Source organism: Microcebus murinus, chromosome 7 (assembly GCF_040939455.1).
Source record: "Microcebus murinus isolate Inina chromosome 7, M.murinus_Inina_mat1.0, whole genome shotgun sequence".
Classification (NCBI taxonomy): domain Eukaryota; kingdom Metazoa; phylum Chordata; class Mammalia; order Primates; family Cheirogaleidae; genus Microcebus; species Microcebus murinus.
In genome coordinates, this window is record NC_134110.1 from 21,730,444 (window position 1) to 21,758,169 (window position 27,726).

A 27,726-nucleotide genomic window follows, 5' to 3' on the forward strand; every position below is an offset into this window, starting at 1 on the left:
TTACTGTTGAGTATTTTTTAAGATTTTTTCTTTCCTGTTTTTTATTTTATTTAATTTTTTTTCCTGTCTTGTTTTGCCAAGATAGAAATGCTGGAATCTGGTCCTCCACTTCAGAGAATGGGGTGAGTACCTAAACTAATCACTCTTGAAATTCATGTGTTACATGCTCTTTGCTAGGATCTTAAGTCTCTGGGTTCCTATTTTCAGAGGCTTAATTTATAATATTTTCATGAAATGTCTTGTTCCTCATTGAGACCCTCAGCCAAATTACTTACATTTTTGAATATTATGATTTCTATTTTATATTTTAAATCTTTTCTGCTTTTATGGAAAAATGGAGAATTTAAGAGAATTTTTGGCAATTTGCTCTGGGATCAAAAACTTTATAGTGAAATCAAATCGTGACAAAATATTCCGAGATTTTCTTCATCTGTTTTATTAGTAGGGTTTTAGAACTGAGACTCCATGGTTCATAAGTTCTTTGTGGTCATAATACATTATAGTTCTGTTTCTAATTTAATTGTTGAATATTAACTTATGTTAGGTTTCTTCTCATTTTTGCAACATGGGAAATTGCATATGAAATTTTGTTTTAAAATTTAATAGCAATCTTTTAAAATTTTGTTTTATCTCTTTATGGCATATATGTGATAGAAGCAATTGGTTTCTGGAATGGTTTCTGGATCACTTCAAGAATGATTTCTGGCATTGTTTCTGGTATGGTTTCTGAGTAGTTTCTGGAATGCATGTAACATTTACATATTGGTCTGTGTGTTGATAACATGCTATATTTGGATCATGCATGTTACTGAGCAATACAGTTTTAGTGTGTATACTTTTCTATATGTATTTTATACTTCAATAGAAAGTTAAAAATAGTTAATAGAAAGTTAAAAACTAGTCCAATAGTCACTAATATATTTCTTAAGAATATTGCCAAGTGAATGTGTATTACTTGATGCTTAACAATCGAAGCCCTCATAATAGGTCAAGTGTGTTCTCTCTTTAACATAGGCATTCTAGCATATCATATCATGGAGTAGTTACTGATATATTCTGCTTTAACACATTTATATGTTTTCATGTATATGCTTAAATTATTTAACTTACACTTCTTTCTCTGTTATAAAAACAAGCTAAGCAATTCCACATCTTAAATATTGCTGACTTGTCCCCATGTGTTCGTGTACTTTGGCACTGGATTAGTTCTTTATACTTTTCTCAAGATCACTTAAACTGACACATCTCTTCTTTCAAAGAGTGGGAATTAATGTCATGATGCCCTTGTGCTTTTCCTTTCCATGTGCTATATAATTGAATATAAAAGCAAATATAGTTGTTAACATTTAGTGTGATTATTTCCACACAACACATAAAGATGTTGCTCACAGATGTTAAGAGAATAGAGGCCCACATGCATTGTACAGTAGAGAATTTTGGGGTAGTGTTGATGAAGTTAGAAGAGGTATAAAGCCAAAATTCAGAACAATGAACTGCTTGCTTAAGGATTTCCTTAGAGGTTTCTTAGTCATGAAACTGATGAATCTGAGTCCTTTTTACCTTTTGAATCCTTGACACGCTAAAATTAAAATATTTTTTACCTTTTAATCCTGCTTTCCTAATTTTCCCTTCTTTTACTTAAAATAAAAATCTTACAGGCATAAATTACTGCCAAGTGTTATCACTTCATTTTAAAGAAGTTTAACACTATAGAAGAATAGAAAATTATTTAAGACAGATGTATTTTTGACATTTCCTCTCTGCTTTCCAGAAGTAAAATATTTAGCCTTATTACAGAAAATAAATTTTCTATGAGAATGCAAGTATCTATCAATTAATCTATCTGTATATCAATGAATTATCTATCATAACCAGTTAATTTTATCATGATGAGATATTGATTTAACATATGACATTATGATAGTATTATATGTTTACAATCTCCTGAGGTTCTATAGGTTCTAAGGTCTCCATGTCAAAAACTGTAGATGTACTGGTGTCCTTCAGTGCATGTGAAAGACACCACATTTTCTTTAGCCATGTATTGTTTTCAGAATAATGGTGTTAACTTTTTCACTATTGCAAGATACCATATATTTATAATCATTATATATTAGTCTTTAGAAGCACTCATGCTTGTGTTTCTGTAGAAATCATTTCTAGAATGGGTAATGCTTGCAAGTTAGGTCCATGCAATTTTCTTCAATGAGATATGGTCAAATCACCACCCGACTATTCAGGTTAACATCTCTTCACTACTGTATTAGAATGTTGAAGTAAAGTAATATATGTCTTATAGCTATGTAAATAGATAGGGCACTAAAATAATATTATTTAGGATATCTTTTTAAGTGATATGTACTTATGGTTAACAGTATTAAAATAGGTTTTGATTTATACAATGAAAACTGGCAGTCCTTTTTACAAACATAAGCATAACAGTAGAATTTATCACTGACAGTGATAACATGATAGTCTTTTATTTCCAATCACTGAAATAGTCCTATTTGCAGATCTCAAATACCAAGATTCAGATTTTCTTAAAGAGCCAGCATCTGGATAAATTATACAGATTTCAATTTTTATTTATAATAGTCATTTATATTCATAAATTCAAAAATCAGTAATTCATAAGTTAATAATTTAGTTTGTGACAGTCAATGCAAGAATAACAATGGAAGGACAAAACCAGTTACACTAATAAAGTCATATTAACATGAAAAAATTAATCAGGATAGCTTTCATAGTATAAATTTGGAGAAAATGTCAAGAAATTCTCTGAAATATTCTTTTATGAATATTTACATTATACAAGAATTTTTAAAATTCTGGCATAATGTGTGCTTCTTTCCAGATAGTTTGAGCAGATTGATATTTGGCATATCTTTTGAATCATATCTTTGTCTTTAGTGGTGGCAATATATGCTTGAAAATGAACAAATAAGAAGATAAATATAAAGCCATAAGTGAAGGTCCGAGGTTGAAGTAATTAATCATGCATACAGAACACAAAGGATTTTAATATAACATAATGTTAATTAACTTTATAGAATTATGCTGAATGGATATCAAACATGGACATTATTGTCATCTCATTGAAAGGTTCAATAGGTACCACAATACACACTTTTCTTTTGCACCAAACACCCTATAAAATTTTTATGGCTTATTTAGACAGTGTGTGTGTTTTTGAGAGATCTTGACACAGAGAAGCAAGAATATCAGGTTGCCAGTACACTCTGTATATAGTTAGAGTCACATTGAAACCATGGCTTCTCCAGTTCTGAGGTGAGCCCACTGATCACACATTCTCAGAAAACATAGCAGGCTCAAGTCCTATGCACACAGTATTTCATGATTATCTTATGTCAGCAATTTCTAAGTATAGAGTTTGTGTGAAGACAAATCATTTCTCTTAGCCTGTATGTATAGTAAATTCATCATTTATTTATTTAGTTACTAAAATATTATCATCAGATAGAGAGACTATAGCAAAGTGGTCTTAATGCAATGGAGAATGAAGTGTAAGTTTATGCTAATGATACTTTCAGTTTGGATAAGACATCTAAGAGAAAATTGTAAAAACATGTATGGCAGTAAAGCTTTCATGTGATTCACTTATGCAGTGGATTTACCTAATTTTTTGGTGGAATAGAAGTATGGGTTGTTGTCCCTAAATAGAAAAATTAAAAGTTTTTTAAAAATTAATGCGAAAAGAAAAATGAAGAAGGAAGTAAATGCTAAGTGCTAATGGAGTCAAAATATAAGGTTGTATTTAGTATGGAAACAATAGATGGACATTGAGTAGTAACATTATTTTTCTAATGTGCGCGAACCTTGCTTAATGAAGAGAGACAAAGTTGTTGAAAGCAGGTTTATATTGTGTCTTGTTTTGGTGTCGATCCATTTTAGCTCTAATAATCTAACTTATAAATATTGAAAATTGATTCTCGCATTATTTAGTATATTCTAATTTTTATATGTGTCAAAATTACCAACTCCCAAACTGTGCCATCTCCTTAGGAAGCAATTCTATTGGAGTTTATGAGATTGCCATATTGCCAGCTTAAAAAAACTAAAGCTGAAGTATATACTGTATTCTTTTTTTTTTTTTTTTTTTTTTTTTGAGACAGAGTCTCACTTTGTTGCCCAGGCTAGAGTGAATGCCATGGCATCAGCCTAGCTTACAGCAACCTCAAACTCCTGGGCTCAAGCCATCCTGCTGCCTCAGCCTCCCGAGTAGCTGGGACTACAGGCACGCGCCACTATGCCCAGCTAATTTTTTCTATATATATTAGTTGGCCAATTAATTTGTTTCTATTTATAGTAGAGACGGGGTCTTGCTCTTGCTCAGGCTGGTTTTGAACTCCTGACCTTGAGCAATCCACCCATTTCAGCCTCCCAGAGTGCTAGGATTACAGGCGTGAGCCACCGTGCCCGGCCTATACTGTATTCTTAATGCAAATAAGAACTCCATAGTAAAGCAACCAAGTTATAGAAGTGTGAATTTGTCAGGAGCTGCCTTCCCAGATCAATGATAAGCAAAATTATTGGAGGATTCTGAAAGATTATTTTCAGATAACAATCTACCCAAATGTCCTTTAATAGGAAGAGAGGACTTTCAGAAGTGGTTCAATGTGATGACTCAGTTATCTCACACTGCTCCTATCTGCATATTCTTCTTTTCTCTCACAAAATTGCATTATCATAAAAGCTTCATTAGGCAGACTTTACCCTTAAGTTTTCACATTAAAGCTAGGTCTGGTGTTTCATTTATTTTGAACTATTTGTTGTTGATTATGTACCATACTTGAATAAAAATAATGAATATAAAATCATCTGTAGGAAACTAAAAAGTGATCAGGTGACTATAGAGTAGATTATTAGTGTCAGTAATATTGGGAAAGTTCTAAGGGAATATAAGACACTTGGATGTTGCATAATGACAGTAGGACCAAATGACAAATTGTGGTGTTTCATTATAATTAATATTTATGTATTCTCTCATTTATTTGTGTACTTTTTTCTGCCTTTTGTAGCAGATAAAATAAACTCTGAGAAGTGATAATTAGTCAGGGAATAAAACTAAGCAGATATCTGTGCCTTTCACATTCTTCATGTGATGGGACAGTCATAAAATGAGCTTCAGTAAATCTAAGCATTAATTTTATATAAACCATGTTAATTGAAATTCATGATGGGATTGAATTAGAAATCAGAACAGCTTGACAATATCCCAAATATTTAGAAATTTAAATTAGCACTCCTGGACTATTTATGGGTCAACAAAAGATACAAAATGATTATTGAAATTATTTTGAACTGAATAAAGATAAAAATATAACACCAAAAATGTGGAATAGTGATAAAACAGTATTTAGGGGCAAGTTTACAGCACTGAAATGCCTATGTTAGGAATGAAGAAAGGTCTTAAATCAATAACTTCCTATTTACCTTAAGAAGCATAAAAAAGAGCAAATTAATTCAGAGTAAGAGAAATAAAGGCAATAATAAAAAAAGAGATTAAAATCAATGAAACATAGAAGACAAATATGTATAAAGAGAAAAATGGGTAAAATTGAAAATTAGTACATTGAGAAGATGAATAATGTCAATAAACTTTTGGTGAGAGTGATTAAGAAGAAAAGAAAAGCAAGACACAAATACCAACATCTGGAAATGTGAGAAGTGACATCATTACAGATGCTGTGAATTAAAATCATAATAAGGAACATTTGTGAGAAATCTATGCCAACATTTTTCAATAATTTCAATGAAGTGAGAAAATTCCTGAATGATACAAACCATAAAAATTCAATGAAGTAGATAACATGAATAGCCATGTATTTAAAAACTGACTTTGTAGTTATAGCATAGAAAATTCCAGGAACATATAGCTATACATGAAGTAAAAAAACAATACCCATTCTGTACAATAATACAGAAAATTTTAAAGAAGATTATATTTCCCACCTCATCCTATATGGACAGCAATAACCAGATAGAAAACCCCAAAAATTTAAAAAGAAGAATAGACAACAATGTCCCACATGAATATAAATGCAAAAAAAAATCTAAGCCAAATTTTAACATAGGAAATATAAAAATATGTAGAAATATTTTGTGACCAATCTGGGGTTATCCAAGGAATTAAGGTCTGCTTTTCCATTTAAAGATCAATCAATGCAGGATAATCACTTCTGGAAAGTAAGAGTAAAAACCTCTAAAAATCCACTCCTCCATAAAATCAATAAGATACTTGACAGAAATGATCAAAAGTAATTTTTAAGAACTTTGGAAATTAACCAAAGATTTACAAAATTCCAAAGAATATTGATTCCAGAAAAATGGCTGACTCTCAGTAAGAAGTGGAAGATTTGTGTCCTTTCATCAGGCACTGTTCAGATCCTTTTCTCCCCAGCACAATGGTAGTTATGAGAACCTTCATGATAGCAGCCACTGAAGAAGACAGAATATGTTTGGGAGTTTCCGAAAAAAGCCCTATCCCTGGACAATTATCGCTATTTGACAGCTCTGGAAGTTCCCTGGAAAAGTCCAATATATATGATTTATATTTATTTGTACTGACTCAGTGCTCACTCACTAAGAAAAATCTCAATCCCAGAGCATTAGTTACAAAGAATTTGTGGCAATTGTTGAATATAACAGATACCTGAAATGTTGATAGCAGTTGGGAAAAACAAGAAGCTGGCCAAAAAACTAAAAAGGAAAATGTCATGAATGAGATGTCCAAAGGATGCTTCAAAAAGCTCTGACACATTCTTTTTTTATCTAGAAGACCACATATATGTGCAAAATTCTACATGAGCACTGGAAACATCCTAATTGCTTACCTCTGCTTTCCTTTTAGGCTCTGTGCAAGCAGGAGCTTAAGCTAAGGAAGGGTTGTAAACTACTTGGGCACTGAATGCAAGCCACAACAGCAAACAGAAAAAAACACAAGCTCTGGGAATGGAGAGATTGTGATTTACAGAGTTATCACATTATATTTGTCCAGTTTTCAACAAATAATTACAAGATATATAAGGAAATAGGAAAGTATGTCACATATAAGAAAAGAAGAAGCCACTATAAACTACCCCTTAGAAAGGCAAGATGTTGGACATATTAGACACAGACATTAAGTCAGCTATTAAAAATATTTAAAGTGGTAAAAGAAAGCATGTTTGAAGGATCAAAGAATGAAAACAATATCATGTCAGTATAGATTACCAATAAAGAAACAGAAATCACAAGAAAGGATCACATGAAACTTCTGGAGCTAAAAAATAAAATAATTGAAAGAGAAATTACACAAGAGGCTCTCTTACAGCAGATTTGAGCACACACAAGAAGAATTGGTGAACTTGAAGATAAGTAAACTGACATTATCCAGTCTGAGTAACACAGAGAAAAAGACAAAGAAATGGACTGTGCTGCAGAGAACTGTGCAACATAATCCACTATAACAATATATACATGAATTAGAGTCTCAGATAAGAGAGAGAAGAAGAAAAAATACTTCAAAAAATAATCAAAACTTCTCATTTTGATGAAAAATATTAATTTATATATCCAAGGTCAATAAACTACAAGTAAGATAAACTCAAAGAAATCCACACCTATACGCATCATAGTCAAACTGTGAAAAGACAAGCACAAATAAAGAATCTTGAAGACTGTGAGAAAAAAATGATTTATCACATACACATAATGATCAATAAGATAGATAATTCACTTCCCACCATAAACCATGCACATCAAAGACTGTGCATAATCAAAGTGATGAAAGAAAAACTCAACCAAGAATTCTATATCTACCAAAACTCTCATTCAAAAAGGAGAAATGGAGATGTTCCTAGATTAATACATCTAAGAAAAGTTATTTCTATAATACTGGTCCTTGAAAAATGCTAAAGAAACTCCTTCTCTCTGAAATAGAAATATACTGGAGAGTAACCTAAAGCCACCTGAAGAAATAAAGAGCACCAATAAAGATACATATACGTGTAAATTTAAAACAAAGTATAAATGTATTTGTTTTCTAACATTTTTTCTCCTATTTGATTTAAAAATATAATCTCAATGATAAATTTTTGTTGACAGTGTTATAACATATAAAGATATAATTTGGGGGTGATGTTAGCAGGATGAAAGAATAAGAGTTTTCATCCCCCCACAGAAGCATCAAATTTGACAATGTCCCATGAGCAAAAACACTTTTATGGGAGTTCAGAAGTTGACAGTAGAAGTTTAGCACATCACTAGAGCAATATATATATAGAGAGAGAGAGGCTACATTTAAGAGGATAATAAGAACAGTTTTAATTTACCTGAATCAGCTGTCCCCCAAAGTGGCATGGTAGAGTACCAACAGAGACCCCTTCAGCCCATGATTTCTCCCACAGGGAAAAGTGAAAACATAATAAATGAGTACACACCTTCTCTAGGCAAGCAAGACATTGCCCCAAAGACCTACATTATTCTTACTCTCTCCCTCCAGAATACTGAGGTGATTGGCATAGCTGAGTTGTTAGAAGAGGGTGAGAGCAGGTAAGAGACCTGGGGACTCACAGCAACAAGAGCTTTGAAATGCCATGGCTTCTACTAACTGAATCATGGACTTCATCAAAAGCTCACCCATAAACCACTTGGAATGCCTCAACCCAAATCCTAACTAGCTCTCATATCACCCAATGCTCCAAATGCCTAATCCCCTCTGTGGCTGCCTCTCCAAGTATTCCCCATGAAAAACCATGGGAAAATCTCTGCAGAGGGCTTTCAAGCACATGCAGAATTCTGGATCCATTCAGTAAGATTGAGAAAGGCTCACAAACTTGAGAAGTTCATGATTCACACCTAGGGAAAACAATAAGAGACTCTCAGCACCTGGATGGCTTTATGACATCTAGAGAAGGTATAATATCTCAGGAAAGTATGTCCTTGAGGGAAAAAGAGGTATGGAGATGGTTCATCCAAAAAAACATCTGAGAGAACTTTAGAGTCTCTAGCCTGAAATACTAGTGAAGATATTTCTCTCCTGAAACCAGTCAGTAAAGATTGGAGAAGGTGACTGATTCTTTAAATAAAAATACAGCAATGCAAAAATTCAATAATTATGAAAGATAAAGGAAACATGACATCACTAAAGGAAAACAATAATTTTTCAGTGATTGTCCCCAAAGAAATGGAGATCTATAAATTGCTCTATAACAAATTAAAAATAATAGTTTTAAATAAGCTAAGAAAGTTATAAGAATACAAGTTACAAACATAGACAACTCAATGAAATCCAGAAAACACTACATGAAAGAAACTAGAAATTATGAGATAGAAATCATAAAAAAAAACAGAAATTATAGAACTGAAGAATGTAATGCATGAAATGATATTTAATATAGAGAGCATCAATAGCAAACTTGATTGATCAGAAGAAAGAATATGTGAACTTGAAGACAGGACATTTGAAATTATACATAAGAGGAGAAAAAGGAAAAAATAAGAAGAAATAGGCCAGGCGCGGTGGCTCACGCCTATAATCCTAGCACTCTGTGAGGCTGAGGCAGGCGGATTGCTTGAGCTCAGGAGTTCGAAACCAGTCTGAGCAAGAGCGAGACCCCCATCTCTACTATAAATAGAAAGAAATTAATTGGCCAATTAATATATATAGAAAAAATTAGCCAGACATGGTGGCACATGCCTGTAGTCCCAGCTACTTGGGAAGCTGAGGCAGTAGGACTGCTTGAGCCCAGGAGTTTGAGGTTGCTGTGACCTAGGCTGATGCCATGGCACTCACTCCTGCTTGGGCAACAAAGCAAGACTCTGTCTCAAAAATAAATAAATAAATAGAATTAAAGAAATCCTACAGGATTTATGGAAAACCATCAACAGAACTATCAAGAGAATATATTAGGATAATGGAATTTTATGAAGGAAAAAAGGGAAAAGGATAGAAAGTTCATATAAGGAATGATGGCAAAACTCCCCAAATCTGGGGAAAGATATGGATGGACACAAAGCTCAAAGATTCCTGTACTGGTTAAAATAAAAAATGACTTCACCAAAACACATTATAATCAAACTGTCAAAAATTGAAGCCAATGAACTCATTAATTAATAAAGTTACCTTGCAAGCACAAATCACTAACAGGGCTGGGGGTGGTCTTTTGTTATGATTATTATTTTCATATAATTTCAGTAAATGTTATTTAACAGCTTATAATGTTTAAAAAATCAGAAGTTTGAAAACAGCAGAAGAAAAGAAACTTATAACATTACAGGGAACCCTCATAAGGCTATCAACAGATATCTCAGCAGAATCCTCACAGACTGAGAAGGAGTAGAACGAAATATTCAAGTGCTGAAAGAAAAAAAAAAGGCAACTAAGAATACTTTGCCTGGTGATGCTGTCTTTGAAAAATGAAGAACTTTCCTGGACAAACACAATCTGAAGTAGTCCATTATTCCTAGACCTCCCTTAAAAGACATACTAAGGAGAATCCTTCAAGTGAAATGATGGGATGCTAATTAGTAATATGGAAAAAATGTCACTGGTAAAGGAAAGTAAATAGTCAAATTAAAAGCACTCTAATATTTTAATGGTGGTGTATAAATAATTTTACTGTGTTATGAAGGTTAAAATACAAAAGTATTGAAACCAACTATAGCTACAATAGTTTGTTAATACATACACAGTGCAAAAAGATGTAAATTGAAATACTAAAGACATAAAATGTGAGAGTAGAGAAGTAAAAATACATAATTATTGTTTGTGATAGAATTAATTTGTTATCAGCTTAAAATAGATTGTTATGCCTGTAAGATGTTTTATGTAAGCATTGTGGTAACTACAAAGCAAAAACCTAAAGTCCATACACAAACGAGAAAGAGAAAGGAATCAAAATAAAAAAGCATCAAATTACAAAGGGAAGCAGCAAGAGAGGAACAAAACTAAAAAAAGCAAGAAAAAAAGTAACAATGTCAATAGTAATTTCTTATCTATCAATAATTACATTAAATGTAAATGGATTGAATACTCCAAACAAAAGACATAGAGTGGACAAATGGATATTTTAAAAAGCCATGAATATCTGCTGCCTACAGTGGAATCACTTTACTACTAAGAACATATCTAGACTGAAAGTAAAGAAATAGAAAAAGAATTCCCATGCAAATGAAAGCCAAAACAGAGCAGAGGTAGCTATATTAATTATGAGACTTAAATAGACTTTAAGTTAAAAACTGTAACAAAAGATTTAAAAGGTCATTTTATGTTGATAACGGGGTTAATTCTTCAAGAGGCCATAACAATTTTGTGTGTGTATGTGTATCCATAATGTGGAAGTACCTAAATATATAAGGCAAATGTTAATAGATATGAAGGGAGAATTAAACAGCAACACAATAATAGTAGGGAACTTCAGTATCACACTTTCAACAATGGATAAATATTCTAGACAGAAAATCAATAAGGAAAGGTTGGACTTGAATTTCCCTTTAGACCAAATGGATCTAACAGACATACACAGAACATTCGACACAACAGTGGCAGAACAGACATCTCAAGGGCACATGAAAGATCCAAGAGAGATTATATATTAGGCCATAAATCAATCTTAAAAATCCAAGTATGGTGGCTCACGCCTGTAACCCTAGCACTTTGGGAGGCCGAGGCGGGCGGATTGCTCAAGGTCAGGAGTTTGAAACCAGCCTGAGCGAGACCCCATCTCTACCAAAAATAGAAATAAATTAATTGACCAACTAAAAATATATATACAAAAAATTAGCCGGGCATGGTGGCGCATGCCTGTAGTCCCAGCTACTCGGGAGGCTGAGGCAGCAGGATCGCTGAGCCCCGGAGATAGAGGTTGCTGTGAACCAGGCTGACGCCACGGCACTCACTCTAGCCTGGGCAACAAAGTGAGACTCTGTCTCAAAAAAAAAAAAAAATCCAAGGAGATTGAAACATATCCAGTACTTATTTAGACCACAACAATATGAAACTAGATATCAATAACCGCAGAAAAACAAAAATTTACAAATATGTGCAATTAACAGACTCCTGAAATGCAAGGAGTCAAAGAAGAAATCAATAAGTATTTTGTGAAAAAAAATGAAAACAAAACATACCAAAACTTATGGGACATAGCAAAAGAAGATCTATGAGGGGACCCTATAGTGATAAACACATTTTTAAAAAAGGAAAGGTTTAAAATAGCACAGCTTTACACCTTGAAGAACTACAAGAACAACAAAAAACAGGCTCAATGTTAGCAAAAGAAAAGAAACAAGAAAGATCAGACAATAATAAATGTAGACTAGAAAAACAATAGGGAAGATCAAGGAAATTAAGAGTTGGTTTTTTGAAAAGATAAAATTGACAAACCTTTAGCTAGAATAAAAAAAGAGAAAACTTGAATGAAATAAAAAATAAAAGAGGAAACCTGATATCACAGAAAGACAAAGAATTATATGCCAACAAATTGTTTAACCTAGAAAAAATCTATAAATTCCTAGAAATGTAAAATGTATCAAAATTAAATCACGAAGCAATAGAAAATCTTGAATAGATCAAAATGAGTAAGGATATTGAACTAGTGCTTAAAAATCTCACAATGATGAAATACCCAGGATCAGATCACTTCACTGCTGAAATCTAGCAAGGTTTTAAAGAGTAATTAATACCAATCTTCAAACTCTTTTCAAACATTGAAGAAGAGGGAATACTTACAAACTCTTTTTATGAGACCAGCTTTACATTGACACTAAAGCCTAAAAAAGGACACTATGAGAAAAAACAAATTATAGACCAACATCCCTGATACATATAAATGCAAAACTCCTCAACAACATAATAGCAAACCTAATTCTGCAACATGTTGTAATGTTTATGCACCAAGATCAAGTGGAATTTGTCCCTGGGATGCAAGGATCATTCAACAGATGTGAATCAACAAAAGTTACAATGCATTAATAGAATGAAGGGTAAAAATCATATTATCATCTCAGTAGATCTAGAAAAAGCATTTAACAATATTCAATGTCCTTTCATTATTAAAAACTCTCAATAAATTATGTATAAAAGGAATGTCCCTCAACACAATAAAGGCCAGAGCTAGCATCATATTCGATGATGAAAACTTGAAAGCTTTTTCTTCTAAGATCACGATCAAGAAAAATATGTCCACTCTCACCACTTATATTTAACATAGAGCTAGAATTTCTAGCTAGAACAATTAGGCAAAAAAATAAGAGGCATTCAAGTTGCAAAGAAAGAAATTAAGTTGTCTCTATTTACAGATGAGATGATTTTATATATTTATATATAATGTATGTTATATAATATATAGAGAAAATACTAAAGAGACCCTGAAAATAATGTTAGTACTTAAAAAAGGAATTCATTAAGGTTCCAGAATATAAAGTCAAGATACAAAAATCAGTTGCATTTCTAAATACTAAAAATAAAGTATCCAAAAATAAATTAAGAAAAAATCCTATTTAGAATATCATAAAAAGTAAAATAAAATAAAATACTTAGAAGTAAATTTAACCAAGAAAGTGAAGAATTTTTACCCTGAAAATTATAAAATATTAAGAAATAAGTTGAAAAAGACACAAATAAATGGAAATAGATCCCATATTCATGGTTTAATATTAAGAATTGATGTTGTTAAAATGTCCATACTACACAAAACAATCTGCAGATTCAATGTAACCCCTATCAAAAGTCCAATGATATTTTTCAAAGAAATAGAAAATAATCCTAAAATTAATATGGAATCACAAAAGAACTAAATAAATAAAGCAATCATGAGCAAGAACAACAAAGCTGGAGGCATTATACTACCTGACATCAAATTAAATTACAAAGCTATAGTAATCAAAATAATGTGGTACTGGCATAAAAACAGATACAGAGATCAATTGAACATAATAGAGAGCCCAGAAATAAAATCATGCTTATATAATCAACTAATCTTTAACAAAGGAACCAAGAATACTTAATGGGGAAAGGACAGTCTTTCAATAAATGACAGTGGAAAGACTGGATATCCAAATGCCAAAGAATAAAATTGGACTCTTACGTTACACCATACACAAAAACGAACTCAAGGTGCTGGGGGGCGGAGCAAGATGGCAGACGAATAACACCGCCAGACAGAGGGTCTCTGCAGAAAAGACAGATTCTAGCAGAAACTAGGGGAAAGAAGCAAGAAGACGAGCATACAGCGGACAAGGGCCAGAAGGAGGGGTACCTGAGACCCCGGGAGACTCCACGGGAGGAGGCTATGGAGGAGAACTGGAGGCTGAGACCACCGGAGCAGCCCGGAGACCAGCGGCAAGGGTAGGTGGAATAGCTGTTTCCCTCCCCTGCATTTGGGACTGCTGGTGGGCTCCCCAGCGGGTGGAGAGACCTGCGGACACCAGCCCAGAGACTGCCACCGCCTGCCAACGGTGAGCCTGTAGCAGACGTGGCACCAGGTTCCCAACTTCCTCCGGGCACCTCCGTGTGCACGGACCCAAGCCCCACGGCAGGCGCCATATTGCCTCCCCCTCCCCTCCGCCGACCCTACCCGCAGCTGCCCAGAGAGACAATACAGCCTCCAGCCGGAGGCACCTCCAGGGAACCGGATCTTCCCGTTTGGGACCCCGCCCGCCCTCCCAGGTGCTGCTGGCACCGTGTTCCCAGGAAAACGGTGCCGACTCAGAGGCTGAGAGACATAGACCCAGCTTGGGTTCCCTGTGGGTGAATTAGGACCGGAAATCCTCTCCCTGGTGGGGACACAGTTTGAACTCTGGGACCCAGAGGTCGGACCTGCAGACCAGATCCCCTGCACCGAGGGCTAGCATTGCCCGGGGCACAGAAGGGTTATACGTGAATAGCCTACTGAGGTCTGTGTGCCTCCAGAGGCGGATCGGCGTCCTAGAGGGCAACCCTCCTCCCAGGAGGAGGCCGTGCACCCAACCCAGGTGGCGTTCCTGTGCAGGGAACCTCCCCGGCGGCATCACAGTCTGGGGAGGCCTGGTGACTTGTGGTCTGGCCTGCTGGCAGAGGCCCAGGAGTAGCTGCGGAGTTGGGGAGGGTGGAAAGAAGCGAGGCCTGCTGCAGACTGCGGGTCTCAGACAGCCCCACACCCACACCCAGACTTTCTGGCTGAGCGGGACCATTCCAGTCCCGCCCTGACAGCTTTCCCTGGAAGCAGACAACAGAACTTTGACCCCTGCTAATGGCCTGAGGGCAGGCTTACCCAACTCAACTCCGCCCAGAACGAGAGCTGATAACAGGACTCAAAATCAACAGCATAGCCTGTTCCTCCAAGCAAACGCCACCTACTGACAGGGACGGCATCTTGCACAGCCTTTCCACGGCACCCACTGACTCAATATACAGGGAGTGGTCCAATTTCACCCACAGGCACCACCTAACGCCTCAGAAACTAAACAAGGTGTGTGAATACCCAAACAATAACCTAAGGAAAGAAACAACAACTGATCGACATAGGAAGAAATCAGCAAAAGAATTCAGGAAATATGAAGAACCAAACGGAAAACACACCCCCAAAGAGGAGCACCAGCCCCCTAGAAACGGACACCGACCAAAATCAGGCAACCAATATGACAGAAGAGGAATTTCGCATGTGGAACATAAGAACACTCACCCAGCTGCAACAACAACTCAATAACCAACACCAAGAAACCACAAAAAGTCTCCAGGATATGAGAAAAGAAATAGACACATTGAAGAAAAGTGTAACTGAACTCCTGGAAATGAAGAATCAATTCAAGGCACTACAAAATACAGTGGAAAGTCTCAAGAACAGGGTAGATGAAACAGAAAAAAAGAATCTCAGAGCTTGAAGATAACACCCTCCAATTAAATAAATCAGTCGCAGAAATAGAGCAGAGAAACAAGAGAAAAGAGCAAAGCCTACAAGAGCTGTGGGATTATGTGAAGAAACCTAATGTGAGGGTCATAGGGTTACAAGAAGGGGAAGAAGACAACACTCAAGGGTTGGACAAGCTGTTTGAAGATATAATAGAGGAAAATTTCCCAGGCCTTGCTCCAAATCTTGATATACAAGTTCAAGAAGCTCAGAGGACCCCTGGGAGATTCAACGCAAACAGGAAGATGTCACGACATGCAGTCATCAGACTAACCAAAGTATCAACTAAAGAGGCCCTTCTAAGAGCTGTAAGACAAAAGAAGCAAGTAACATACAAGGGAAAGCCAATTCAAATAACATCAGACTTCTCTAATGAGACTTTACAAGCAAGGAGAGACTGGGGCCCCATTCTCACTCTTTTGAAACAAAACAATGCCCAGCCTAGAATATTATTCCCTGCAAAACTAAGCTTCGTATATGAAGGAGAAATAAAAACATTCTCAGACAAGCAAAGGCTCAGAGAATTCACCAAGACAAGACCAGCCCTACAAGAAGTACTTAAAACAGCGTTATGCACGGAACATCATAATAATAACCCACGAATATAAAAACAACCAAAACCCAAAGATATTAAAGGGCAGATATTACAATGGCTCAAGACAGAAATCATAGCAACAACATCCAACCCAACAGAATGATCAGTAATCTACCTTACCTATCAGTTCTCTCAATAAATGTGAATGGCTTAAACTCTCCACTCAAGACACATAGGCTGGCTGAATGGATAAGAAAATACAGGCCAAGTATATGCTGTCTTCAGGAAACACATCTAACCTGCAAGGATGCATATAGACTAAAAATAAAAGGGTGGAGATCAATATTCCAAGCAAATAGAAGCCAAAAGAAGGCTGGTGTGGCAGTTCTAATTTCAGACGATTTAGTTTTTAAACCAACAAAAGTAGTAAAAGACAAAGAGGGTCATTATATAATGGTGAAGGGCACAGTCCAACAAGAAGAGATAACAATTTTAAATATATATGCACCCAACTTAGGTGCACCCAGATTCATAAAGCAAACCTTACTGGAGCTAAGCAAATGGATTAATAGCAACTCCATATTCGCCGGAGATTTCAACACCCCACTGACGGCACGAGACAGATCCTCCAAACAGAAAATTAATAAAGAAATAATGGACTTAAACAAAACTCTAGAACAATTGGGTCTGACAGACATCTACAGAACATTCTACCCAAAATCCACTGAATATACGTTCTTCTCATCAGCTCACGGGACATTCTCTAAGATTGATCATATCCTAGGACACAAAGTAAACCTCAAGAAATTTAAAAAAATAGAAATCATACCATGCACCTTCTCAGATCACAGTGGAATAAAACTAGAAATCAACCCTAACAGAAACTCACATGTCTACACAAAAACGTGGAAATTAAACAACCTCCTACTAAATGATTACTTCGTAAATGAAGAAATCAAGATGCAAATAAAACACTTCTATGAAGAAAACGACAATGGAGAGACAAGTTATCAACTCCTCTGGGACACAGCTAAAGCAGTTCTGGGAGGAAAATTTATCTCCATAAATGCCTATAACCAAAAGACAAGAAGATCACAAATAGACAATCTAATGAAACGACTCAAAGAGCTGGAAAAAGAAGAACAGACCAACCCCAAACCCAGCAGAAGAAGTGAAATCAACAAGATCAAATCAGAACTAAACGAAATTGAAAACAGGAAAGCTATTCAGGAGATTAATAAAACAAAAAGTTGGTTCTTTGAAAAAATAAACAAAATTGACACATCATTGGCTAAGCTAACGAAAAGCAGAAAAGAGAAATCTTTAATAAGCTCCATCAGGAATAAAAAAGGAGATATCACAACTGATCCCAAAGAGATACAAGATACAATTTATGAATACTACAAAAATCTTTATGCACACAAACTGGAAAATGTGGAGGAAATGGACAAATTTCTAGAAACACACAGCCTCCCTAGGCTCAACCAGGAAGAAATAGATTCCCTGAACAGACCAATCTCAACAGCTGAAATAGAAACAGCAATTAAAAATCTCCCTAAAAAGAAAAGTCCCGGTCCAGATGGCTTCACACCTAAATTTTACCATACTTACAAAGAAGAACTAGTACCTATCTTGCAGAAACTATTCCACAACATCGAGAAGAACGGAAACCTCCCCGACACCTTTTATGAAGCGAATATTACTCTGATACCAAAACCAGGAAAGGATGCAACAATAAAAGAAAACTACAGACCAATATCCCTAATGAATATAGATGCAAAAATTTTCAACAAAATCTTAGCTAACCGAATCCAGACACTTATCAAAAATATAATCCACCACGACCAAGTGGGCTTCATCCCAGGGATGCAGGGATGGTTCAACATACATAAATCTATAAATGCAATTCACCACATAAACAGAAGCAAAAACAAAGACCACATGATTCTTTGAATAGATGCAGAAAAAGCTTTTGACAAAATTCAACACCCTTTCATGATACGAACACTTAAGAAAATAGGCATAGAAGGGACATACCTAAAAATGATACAAGCCATATATGACAGACCCATAGCCAACATCATACTGAATGGGGAAAGATTGAAATCATTCCCACTTAGAACTGGAACCAGACAAGGCTGCCCACTATCTCCACTTCTGTTCAACATAGTGCTGGAAGTCTTGGCTACAGCAATCAGACAGGAAAATGGAATCAAAGGTATCCAAATAGGGGCAGAAGAGATCAAACTTTCACTGTTTGCTGATGATATGATATTGTATCTAGAAAACCCCAAGGATTCAACCAAGAAACTCCTGGAACTGATCAATGAATTTAGTAAAGTCTCAGGATACAAAATCAATACACAGAAATCAGAGGCATTCATATACGCCAACAACAATCTAATTGAGAACCAAATCAAAGACTCAATTCCCTTCACAATAGCAACAAAGAAATTAAAGTACCTAGGAATATATTTAACCAAAGAGGTAAAAGACCTCTACAGGGAGAAGTATGAAACACTGAGGAAGGAAATAGCAGAGGATGTAAACAGATGGAAATCCATACCATGCTCATGGATCAGCAGACTCAATATCATCAAAATGTCTATACTACCCAAACTGATCTACAGATTCAATGCAATACCTATTAAAATCCCATCAGCATTCTTCACAGATATAGAAAAAATAATTTTACGCTTCGTATGGAACCAAAGAAGACCCCGAATATCAAGAGCAATTCTAGGCAACAAAAACAAAATGGGAGGCATTAATATGCCAGATATCAAACTATACTACAAAGCTGTAGTAATTAAAACAATATGGTATTGGCAGAAAAACAGGAATATTGACCAGTGGAACAGATCTGAGAATCCTGATATAAAACCATCCTCATATAGCCATCTCATCTTTGACAAAGCAGACAAAAACATACGCTGGGGAAAAGAATCTCTCTTCAGTAAATGGTGCTGGGAAAACTGGATAGCCACCTGTAGAAGGCTAAAACAGGACCCACACCTTTCACCTCTCACAAAAACCAACTCACGCTGGATAACAGACTTAAACCTAAGATATGAAACTATTAGAACTCTAGAGGAAAAAGTTGGAAACACTCTCCTAGACATCGGCCTGTGCAAAGAGTTTATGAAGAAGTCCCCAAAGGCAATCACAGCAGCAACAAAAATAAATAAATGGGACATGATCAAACTACAAAGCTTCTGCACAGCCAAAGAAATAGTCATGAAAGTAAACAGACAACCTACAGAATGGGAGAAAATTTTTGCATCCTATGCATCCGATAAGGGACTGATAACTAGAATATACTTAGAACTCATGAAAATCAGCAAGAAAAAATCAAATAACCCCATTAAAAAGTGGGCAAAGGACTTGAACAGAAATTTTTCTAAAGAAGACAGAAGAATGGCCAACAAACATATGAAGAAATGCTCAACATCTCTAATCATCAGGGAAATGCAAATCAAAACCACAATGAGATATCACTTAACCCCAGTGAGAATGGCCTTTATCAAAAAATCTCCAAACAACAAATGCTGGCGTGGTTGCGGAGAGAGAGGAACACTCCGACACTGCTGGTGGGACTGCAAACTAGTTCAACCTCTGTGGAAAGCAATATGGAGATACCTTAAAGCGATACAAGTGATTCTACCATTTGATCCAGCAATCCCATTGCTGGGCATCTACCCAAATGATCCAGTGACACTCTACAAAAAAGACACCTGCACTCGAATGTTTATAGCAGCACAATTCATAATTGCAAGGCTGTGAAAACAGCCCAAGTGCCCATCAATCCAAGAATGGATTAATAAAATGTGGTATATGTATACCATGGAGTACTATTCAGCTCTAAGAAACAATGGTGATATAGCACATCTTATATTTTCCTGGTTAGAGCTGGAACCCATACTACTAAGTGAAGTATCCCAAGAATGTAAAAACAAGCACCAGATATATTCTCCAGCAAACTGGTATTAACTGAGTAGCACCTAAGTGGACACATAGGTACTACAGTAATAGGGTATTGAGGAGGGGGGAGGGGGGGGCGAGTATATACATACATAACGAGTGATATGAGCACCATCTGAGGGATGGTCATGCTGGAAACTCAGACATGTGGGGGTAGGGGGGAAGGGCATTTATTGAAACCTTAAAATCTGTACCCCCATAATATGCCGAAATAAAAAAAAAAAGAATAAACCTGAAAGTTGGTTCTTTTGATATATTAATAAAGTTGAGATGTCATTAGCTAAGGAGAGAAGATTCATGTTACTAACATCAGAAATGTAAGTATGAATATCACTTTACATAAATAAAAAGAATTATAAAAGAATATTGTAAACAAGTGAATGTCAAAATATTAAGTAAATTATATGAGATGGACAAACTTTTCTAAAGGCACAAACTATAAAAACTGAATTAATAAACAATAGAAAGGCTGAATGCAGTGGCTCACACCTGTGCTCCTAGCATTCTGGGACGCTGAGGTGGCAGGATCCCTTGAGGTCAGGAGTTTGAGACCAGCCTGAGCAACAGTGAGAACCCATCTCTACAAAAAACAGAAAAAGTAGCTGGGCATGATGGCTCACACCTGTAGTCCCAGCTACTCAGGAGGCTGAGGCAGGAGGATTACTTGAACCCAGGAATTTGAGGTTACAGTGAGCTATGATGATGCCACTGCACTCTAGCCAGGAGATAGAGCAAGACTCTGTCTTTAAAAAAATAAAAATAAAAAAGAAGCAATAGAAAATGTGAGTAGACCATTTACAATGATATTGAATAAAATTTTAAAAAGAGATTGAATAAGTAATTTTAATTTTCCAAACTAATATCCCAAGATCAGATGTATTCACTGATGAATTCTATCAAACTTTTAAAAACTAATTTATGCTAATTTTTCACACACTTTTCAAAAAGAAAAAAAATAGGAAAGGAAGCAACACTTCATAGCTCATTCTATGAGGCCCACACTATTCTCATCCCAAGACCAGACAAAAATATAACAAGAAAAGAAAACTGAAGACTTACGGTTTCTGTTCTGATATGTAAATAGTTTGGAAGTCATTACTACTGTCCTCACAAGAAAAATATCTGATCAAATTAAAATCAACAACTCTTGTTAGACTAACCAGAGAATTGAGGTCATAGGTCAAAACACCACATGAATACCAGAGAGTTAGACAAATACAAAGAATCACAGTACACTAGGAACAGAAACTACTGGAACCAGCAACTGGTAGGAACATTTAAATGATAATTTATGAATAGCACTAGAACATGCACTAGTGTGAGAAATAAAAACTATGGGGGCCTTAGTCTTAGGAGACAACTCACACTTTTGTGAGCTTTAATTCCAGCAGCCCCAACAGGTTCTCACAGTGAAGACCACAGAAAAATCCCCTCATGCTTAAGACTGGGAGAAGGGAAAAGCAACAATTTTGAAATAAGCCCATGGGGAAAGTATTCGATTTTATTTATTTTTTCATTTCAAAATATAAAGGGGCACAAATGTTTTTGTTACATGGACGCCTTGTATAATACTTAAGCGAGGGATTTAGTGTGCCCATCGCCATGATAGTGTTCATTACATAGGTAAGTTTTTACCCATCATTCCCCTCACACCCTCCTTCCTTCTTTGTTCCCAACATCCTTTGTATCTGTTTGTGTTCATGCATACCCATCATTTAGCATACTCTTGGAGCAATCTTTTCCCCATGGCAGAGAACTGCCTGCAAGGGAAACTGTTTTGCCTGAGCCTTCTAAGCTAAGAGAAGAGCAGTTGGATGACTCAAGTTCCCTCCAACATTCTTTACTTGTGTAATAGAAGAAAAATAGGGTAAGAAACTCTTCTGAAAGTCACAACCCAGATGGAGCTTTGCTTCCCCAATATCATGTCACCACTTCAACAGGGCTCTAGTATGATAGCAGTGGATTATAAATGAGAGAGATAAAACATACTGACTCCATTACTCTATTTAAGAAAGAGTTTCTAGGGAAACACAAAATAGGAAAGACCAAAACAAAGACACTAAAGAAATGGAAGCTTCTGACATGTATTGCTACAGCAAACATAAAACATAACATAATCCCTAGCCATATAAACATAAAACCTCACACAAAGACCTATTATCTCAGATTCTATTACCTCATACATCATGTTTGATTTCAACAAAGAATTAAAAGGCAGGAAAAATTAGTTTAAAGAGACCAATGAATCCTCAGAACTAGATTTAGATATGGTAGAGATTTAAAAATTATACCTGGAATTTAAAATAACTATGATTTATATAACAAAGATTCTAATAGATGAAGTTGGCAACATGCAGAACAGATGAGTAATGAAGGCAGAGAGATGGAAACTCTAAGATTCAAAAGGAAATGCTAGAAATAAAAAAACTGCAACAGAAATAAAGAATGCCTGTGATGATGAGTCCTTTAGTAGACTGGACAAAGCCCAAGAAAGGATCAGTGGATTTGAAAATATGTCAGTAACACTTCCCAAACTGACATGCAATAGGAAAATAGAATTTTTTCAAAAAAATCTCCAGAAACTGAGGATAATTATGAAAGATGTAATGTGCATAATGAGAATACTAGTAAGAGTATAAAGAGACTGAATGTCTGAAGTAATAATAGGAGAAAATTTTCCAAAATTAATGATAGATATGAAACCACACATACAAGAATCACAGAAAACACCAAGGAGGATAAGTAGCAAAAAGTCTACAAATAAGTATATAATATGCAAGCTGCCAAAACCAAAAGTAAAGAGAAAATATTGAAAGAAGCTAGAGCGGGAAAAAATACATGTAGAGGAACAAAGATAAAAAAATACCTTGGGCCATACAAGTAAGAAAAGAGTGAAGTGAAATATTTAAAGTGTTTAAAGAAAATTCAACAGTTCTCTGTCCACTGAGATTATCTTTCAAAGCCCTGTCCCTCCACAGAAACAATGAAAAAAAAAAGAACAAAAATGGTCACAATCAACTTTCTCAGAATTCTATAATATAGACAAAAGTTTACAGCAGTGAAGTAAATGTTGAATTGGAAAAAAGACCATTTTGAAAGTTTATGAAGCTTTGTGGTGTTTTTATGTGTCCTTGCCCCACACTATACCCTACCCTGGCAGTAGTCTTGAAGATGGCAGCCTACATTCCCAGTGTGAGACTCTGGTTCATTCCCTAGTTCCAAAGGGAGCATAACAGACCTCCTTTCATTATTACTCATTATTATGTCCTTTTTTTCTGATTGCTTTGGGTTTATTTTGCTCTTCTTTCTAGTTTATGAAATAAGAATTAAGATTATGATTTGAGACATTTCCTCTTTTCTAATGGAAAATAGCAGTGCTGAGATGGAAATTTATAGCATTAAAATTAAAATGGCTTGTTACCTATTTGCATATCTTCTTTAGAGAAATGTCTATTCAAGTTCTTTGCCCATTTAAAAAATTAAGTTGTCTTTTTTGTTGTTGAATTATGAGGCTTTTCATACACTGAACCCTTATGAGAGATATGATTTGCAAGTATTTTCTTCCATTCTATAGGTAGCCTTTTCACTTTTGTGATAGTGTCCATTGTGCACAATTTTTTAATTTAGATAAGTCCAATTTATCTGTCTTTTCTTTTGTTGTTTCTGCTTTTGCCAAATCCAGGGTTATGAAAATTTATTCATTTTCTTCTGAGAGTTTTGTAGTTTTGGTTCATACATGTAGGCTGTTGATTCCATTTAAGCTAATTTTTTGTGTATGCAATGAAGTAGGGGTCCAGCTTGAATTTTTGCATGTGCATATATAGTTGCAGCAGCATTTGTTGAAGAGAACATTAATTTCCACATTGAATGATCTGATCTGGGACCCTCATTAAAATCAACTGGCCATAGATGTATGGGGTTATTTCAGACTCAAAATCCTGTTTGAGTCTGATTAGAAAAACAGTATGTCCAATTTTTATAGAAGTATCACATTATTTTGATTACTGTAGCCTTATAGTAAGTTTTGAAATCAGGAAGTGTGTGTCCTCCAACAGTGTTTTTTATATTCTAGTTTGTTTGGGCTATTTGAGGTCTTTGTAATTCCATATGAATTTCAAGAGTGGCTATTTCTAAAAAAAAATTTAATTGAAATTTTCACAGGAATTATATTGAATCTATGGATCACTTTGGTTAGTATTGCCATCTTAACCATATTAAGTCTTCCAATCCATGAATATGGAATGTCTTGTCATTTATTTAGATCTTCTTTATTTTCTTTCAGCAATATTTAGTAACATTCAGTATATAAGTGTTGTACCTCCTTGGATCAATTTATCCCTAGACATTTTATCCTTTTTAATACTATTTAAATGGAATTATTTTATTCATTTCACTTTCAGATTGTTTATTGTAAGTGTATAAAGATGCAACTGATTATTGTATGTTGATCTAGTCATGTGCAACTTTGCTGAATTCATTTATTAGCTCTTATAGGTTTTTTTATTCTTTAGTTTTCTATATGTCATGCTCTGTGAATAGAGAAGTTTATTTCTTGCTTTCCAATTTGGATACCTTTATTTCTTTTTCTTGCCTAACTGCTATAGCTAGTGCAATGTATAATAGAAATGGTGAAAGCAGCTATTCTTGTTTCTTAAGGGTATAACTTTCAGTCTTTCATCATGAAGCATAATGTTAGCTGTGGGGTTTTCATAGATGCCATTTAATATGTTAAGGAACTTCCCTTTTATTCCTAGTTTGTAGAGTGTTTTTATCATGAAATAGTGTTTGGTTTTGTGGCATTATGTTCCGCTTCAATTGAGATTATCATGTGCTTGTTTTTCCTTTCATTCAATTAATATGATGTACTATGTGATTTTTGTATGTTGATCCACTTTTGTACTCCTGGGGTAAATCCTATTTGTGTACACATGTCTCTTAGCATCTGTTAATTTTCTGCATTCTTTTCATTTTCTGCTACCAAGACTGGATAGGTCAATCTCAATTGACCTATCTTTAAGTCTATTAGGTATTTTTTTCCATCTGCTGTTTAAATCTGCTTGTGAACCTCTGTAGTGTATTTTCCATTTCATTTATTGACATTTTCAGCTCCCTAATTTCTATTTGGTTCCTTTTTGTAATCTCTCTCTCTTTATAGATATTGTCTATTTGGAAAGACATTGTTCTCCTAGTTTTCTTTAATTTTTTGTCTGATTATTTTTTAGCTCCTTGAGCATCTTTGTGAAAGTTGACTTAAAGTATTTGTCTACTAATTACATTGCCTGGGCTTTCTCATAGACATTTTCTATCTGTCTTTTTCTGTGAACAAACTATATCTTTTTTTTTTTTTTTTTTGAAAAGCGGACATTTTGAGTATTATAATATAGCCATTCTGGAAATTGGATTTTCTTCCCTACTTAGTTTTTGTTGCCATTTGTTGTATGTTTCTGTTTGCTTCTTAGTGATTTTTCTAAACTATTTTGGGAATTCTGTGTTCTTGGCCATGTGGGTTCATTGAATTCTGGTTTTGTTAACTGCATGGTCAGCTAGTGTTTTGAAAGTTTCCTTAAATGAGTAGAGCCAAAACACACCCCCACACACCCACATACATACACACACACACACACACACAAAAAAAAAAAAATGAGACAGGAAAGAAGAAAATGGGGGAAAAAGATTTTTTAAATGCTCTACCTTTACACACTGGCTTGTGTTTGGGCCCTCATCCAATGCTTAGTCATGCCATTTACAGTTCTCTCTTAACCTTCACTTTCTGCTTGTGTAGTGACTAAAGGCCAGCTGCAGATGAAAGCTTGGCATCTTCTCAGACCTTTTCTGAGCTTGAGTCCTTCCATGGGTATGTGCATGGTTTTCACAATTTCCCAGTACATGCAAGAGTTTTAAAAGCCCTTAACCTCCCATGTATCTTTCTTTTCCAATATTTTCAGTGTGTATATTTTCCATCCCAACTGATGGTCCTTGACCCAGGCTGCTGTGGCAAAAGTATTTACCACACAGCCAGCATTTAGCAACTAATTAAGCATTGTTTTATGTCCTCAATTATTCGGTCTAATCATTTCACCATAGTTTTGATATTATTAAATTTTATTACATATTAAACATTTATATTAACCTTAAAAATAAACAACCTTTAACCTCTAAATTCTTTCACCACAAGGCACCAGGGAAGCTGCCCCAGTTCTGGCACTGCTCTGAGCATGACAGAACCAAGACAAACCCTTGTAGTAGTAGACTGTTAGGTAGCCACAAGACAAGTCAAAACTTATAACCATAGTTTTTTGAGAATAAGGTCTGTATTGCTTCCTCTGTGCAGGAAACCAGCACAAGGAGTGTGAGTTTGTCATCCTCCTGGTCACTTGTATTAGTTTGTTCGGGCTTCCATTAAAAAATGTGACAGAGTTGGGGGAACTTAAACAACAGAAATGTATTCTTCTACTAGTTCTTAAGGCTAGAACTCCAAGATCAAGGTATTTGCATGTTTTGTTTATCCTAAAACCTCTCTCCTTGGCTTGCAGATAACTGTTTTCTTGCTGTGTCTTCTCTGTGTTTCTATTCCCTGGTGTTTCTTTAGTGTGTTCAAATTTCCTGTTCTTATAAGGACATCAATGAGATTAGATTAGAGACCACCCATATGACATTCAACTTTAATTACCTCTTCAAAGGTACCAGACTAGTGTATTTGTTACAATTGATGAACTTATATTCATACAATATTATTAACCTAAAGTATATGGTTTTCATTAGGGTTTATCTTTAGTGTTATACATTATATGGGGATTTGAAATGTTTAATGGTATATATCCATCATTGTAGTACCATGTTGAATAGTTTCACAACCATCAAAAGTCCTCTGTGCTCTATGTTGGTTTTTAAGAGCTCTTTGATTATTTTACAACAGTCATTTATCAGATGTATCTTGTGCAAGTATTTTTTCTTATAATCTGTACCTTGTCTTCTTACTCTCTTGCTTTTGTCTTTCACAGAGCAGAATTTTAAATTTTAACAAAATCCGTCTTATCAATAATTTATCTCATATGACTCTGATTTTGTATCTAAAAAGTTGATATAAAAGGTGATATAATCACCTTACCCAAGGTAATTTATGTTTTCTCTAGAAATTTTATAATTGTACATTTTACTTTTATGTCTGTGATTCATTTTAAGTTAATTTTTGTGAAGGGGTAAGGACTGTGCCTAGATTCATTTATTTTGTATGTGAATGTACAGTTATTCCAGTACCATTTGATTAAAAGACTATTTTTGCTCCATTGTATTGCATTTGCTTTTTTGTCAAAGATCAGATGA

The 27,726-nt window shown here is 35.1% G+C and overlaps 1 protein-coding gene and 2 pseudogenes across 4 annotated transcripts in view; 2 read left to right on the forward strand and 1 right to left on the reverse strand.

The window, feature by feature from the left end:
- LOC105868796 (uncharacterized) overlaps positions 1–13,278 on the forward strand; it is a 253,234-nt gene extending 239,956 nt beyond the window's left edge. The window contains exons 20-21 of one of the 4 annotated variants that reach the window (XM_076004839.1): positions 82–122; positions 655–13,278. The gene's annotated coding sequence lies outside the window, so the exon portion shown is untranslated. Of the gene's footprint in view, positions 1–81 lie in introns of all 4 variants that reach the window. The other 3 variants (XM_076004840.1, XM_076004835.1, XM_076004837.1) reach the window with 3 other exon arrangements.
- Positions 1–27,726, reverse strand: part of LOC105868772 (small ubiquitin-related modifier 1-like) — a 75,009-nt pseudogene that overhangs the window by 20,829 nt on the left and 26,454 nt on the right.
- LOC142872276 (uncharacterized) lies at positions 4,529–4,600 on the forward strand (annotated as a pseudogene).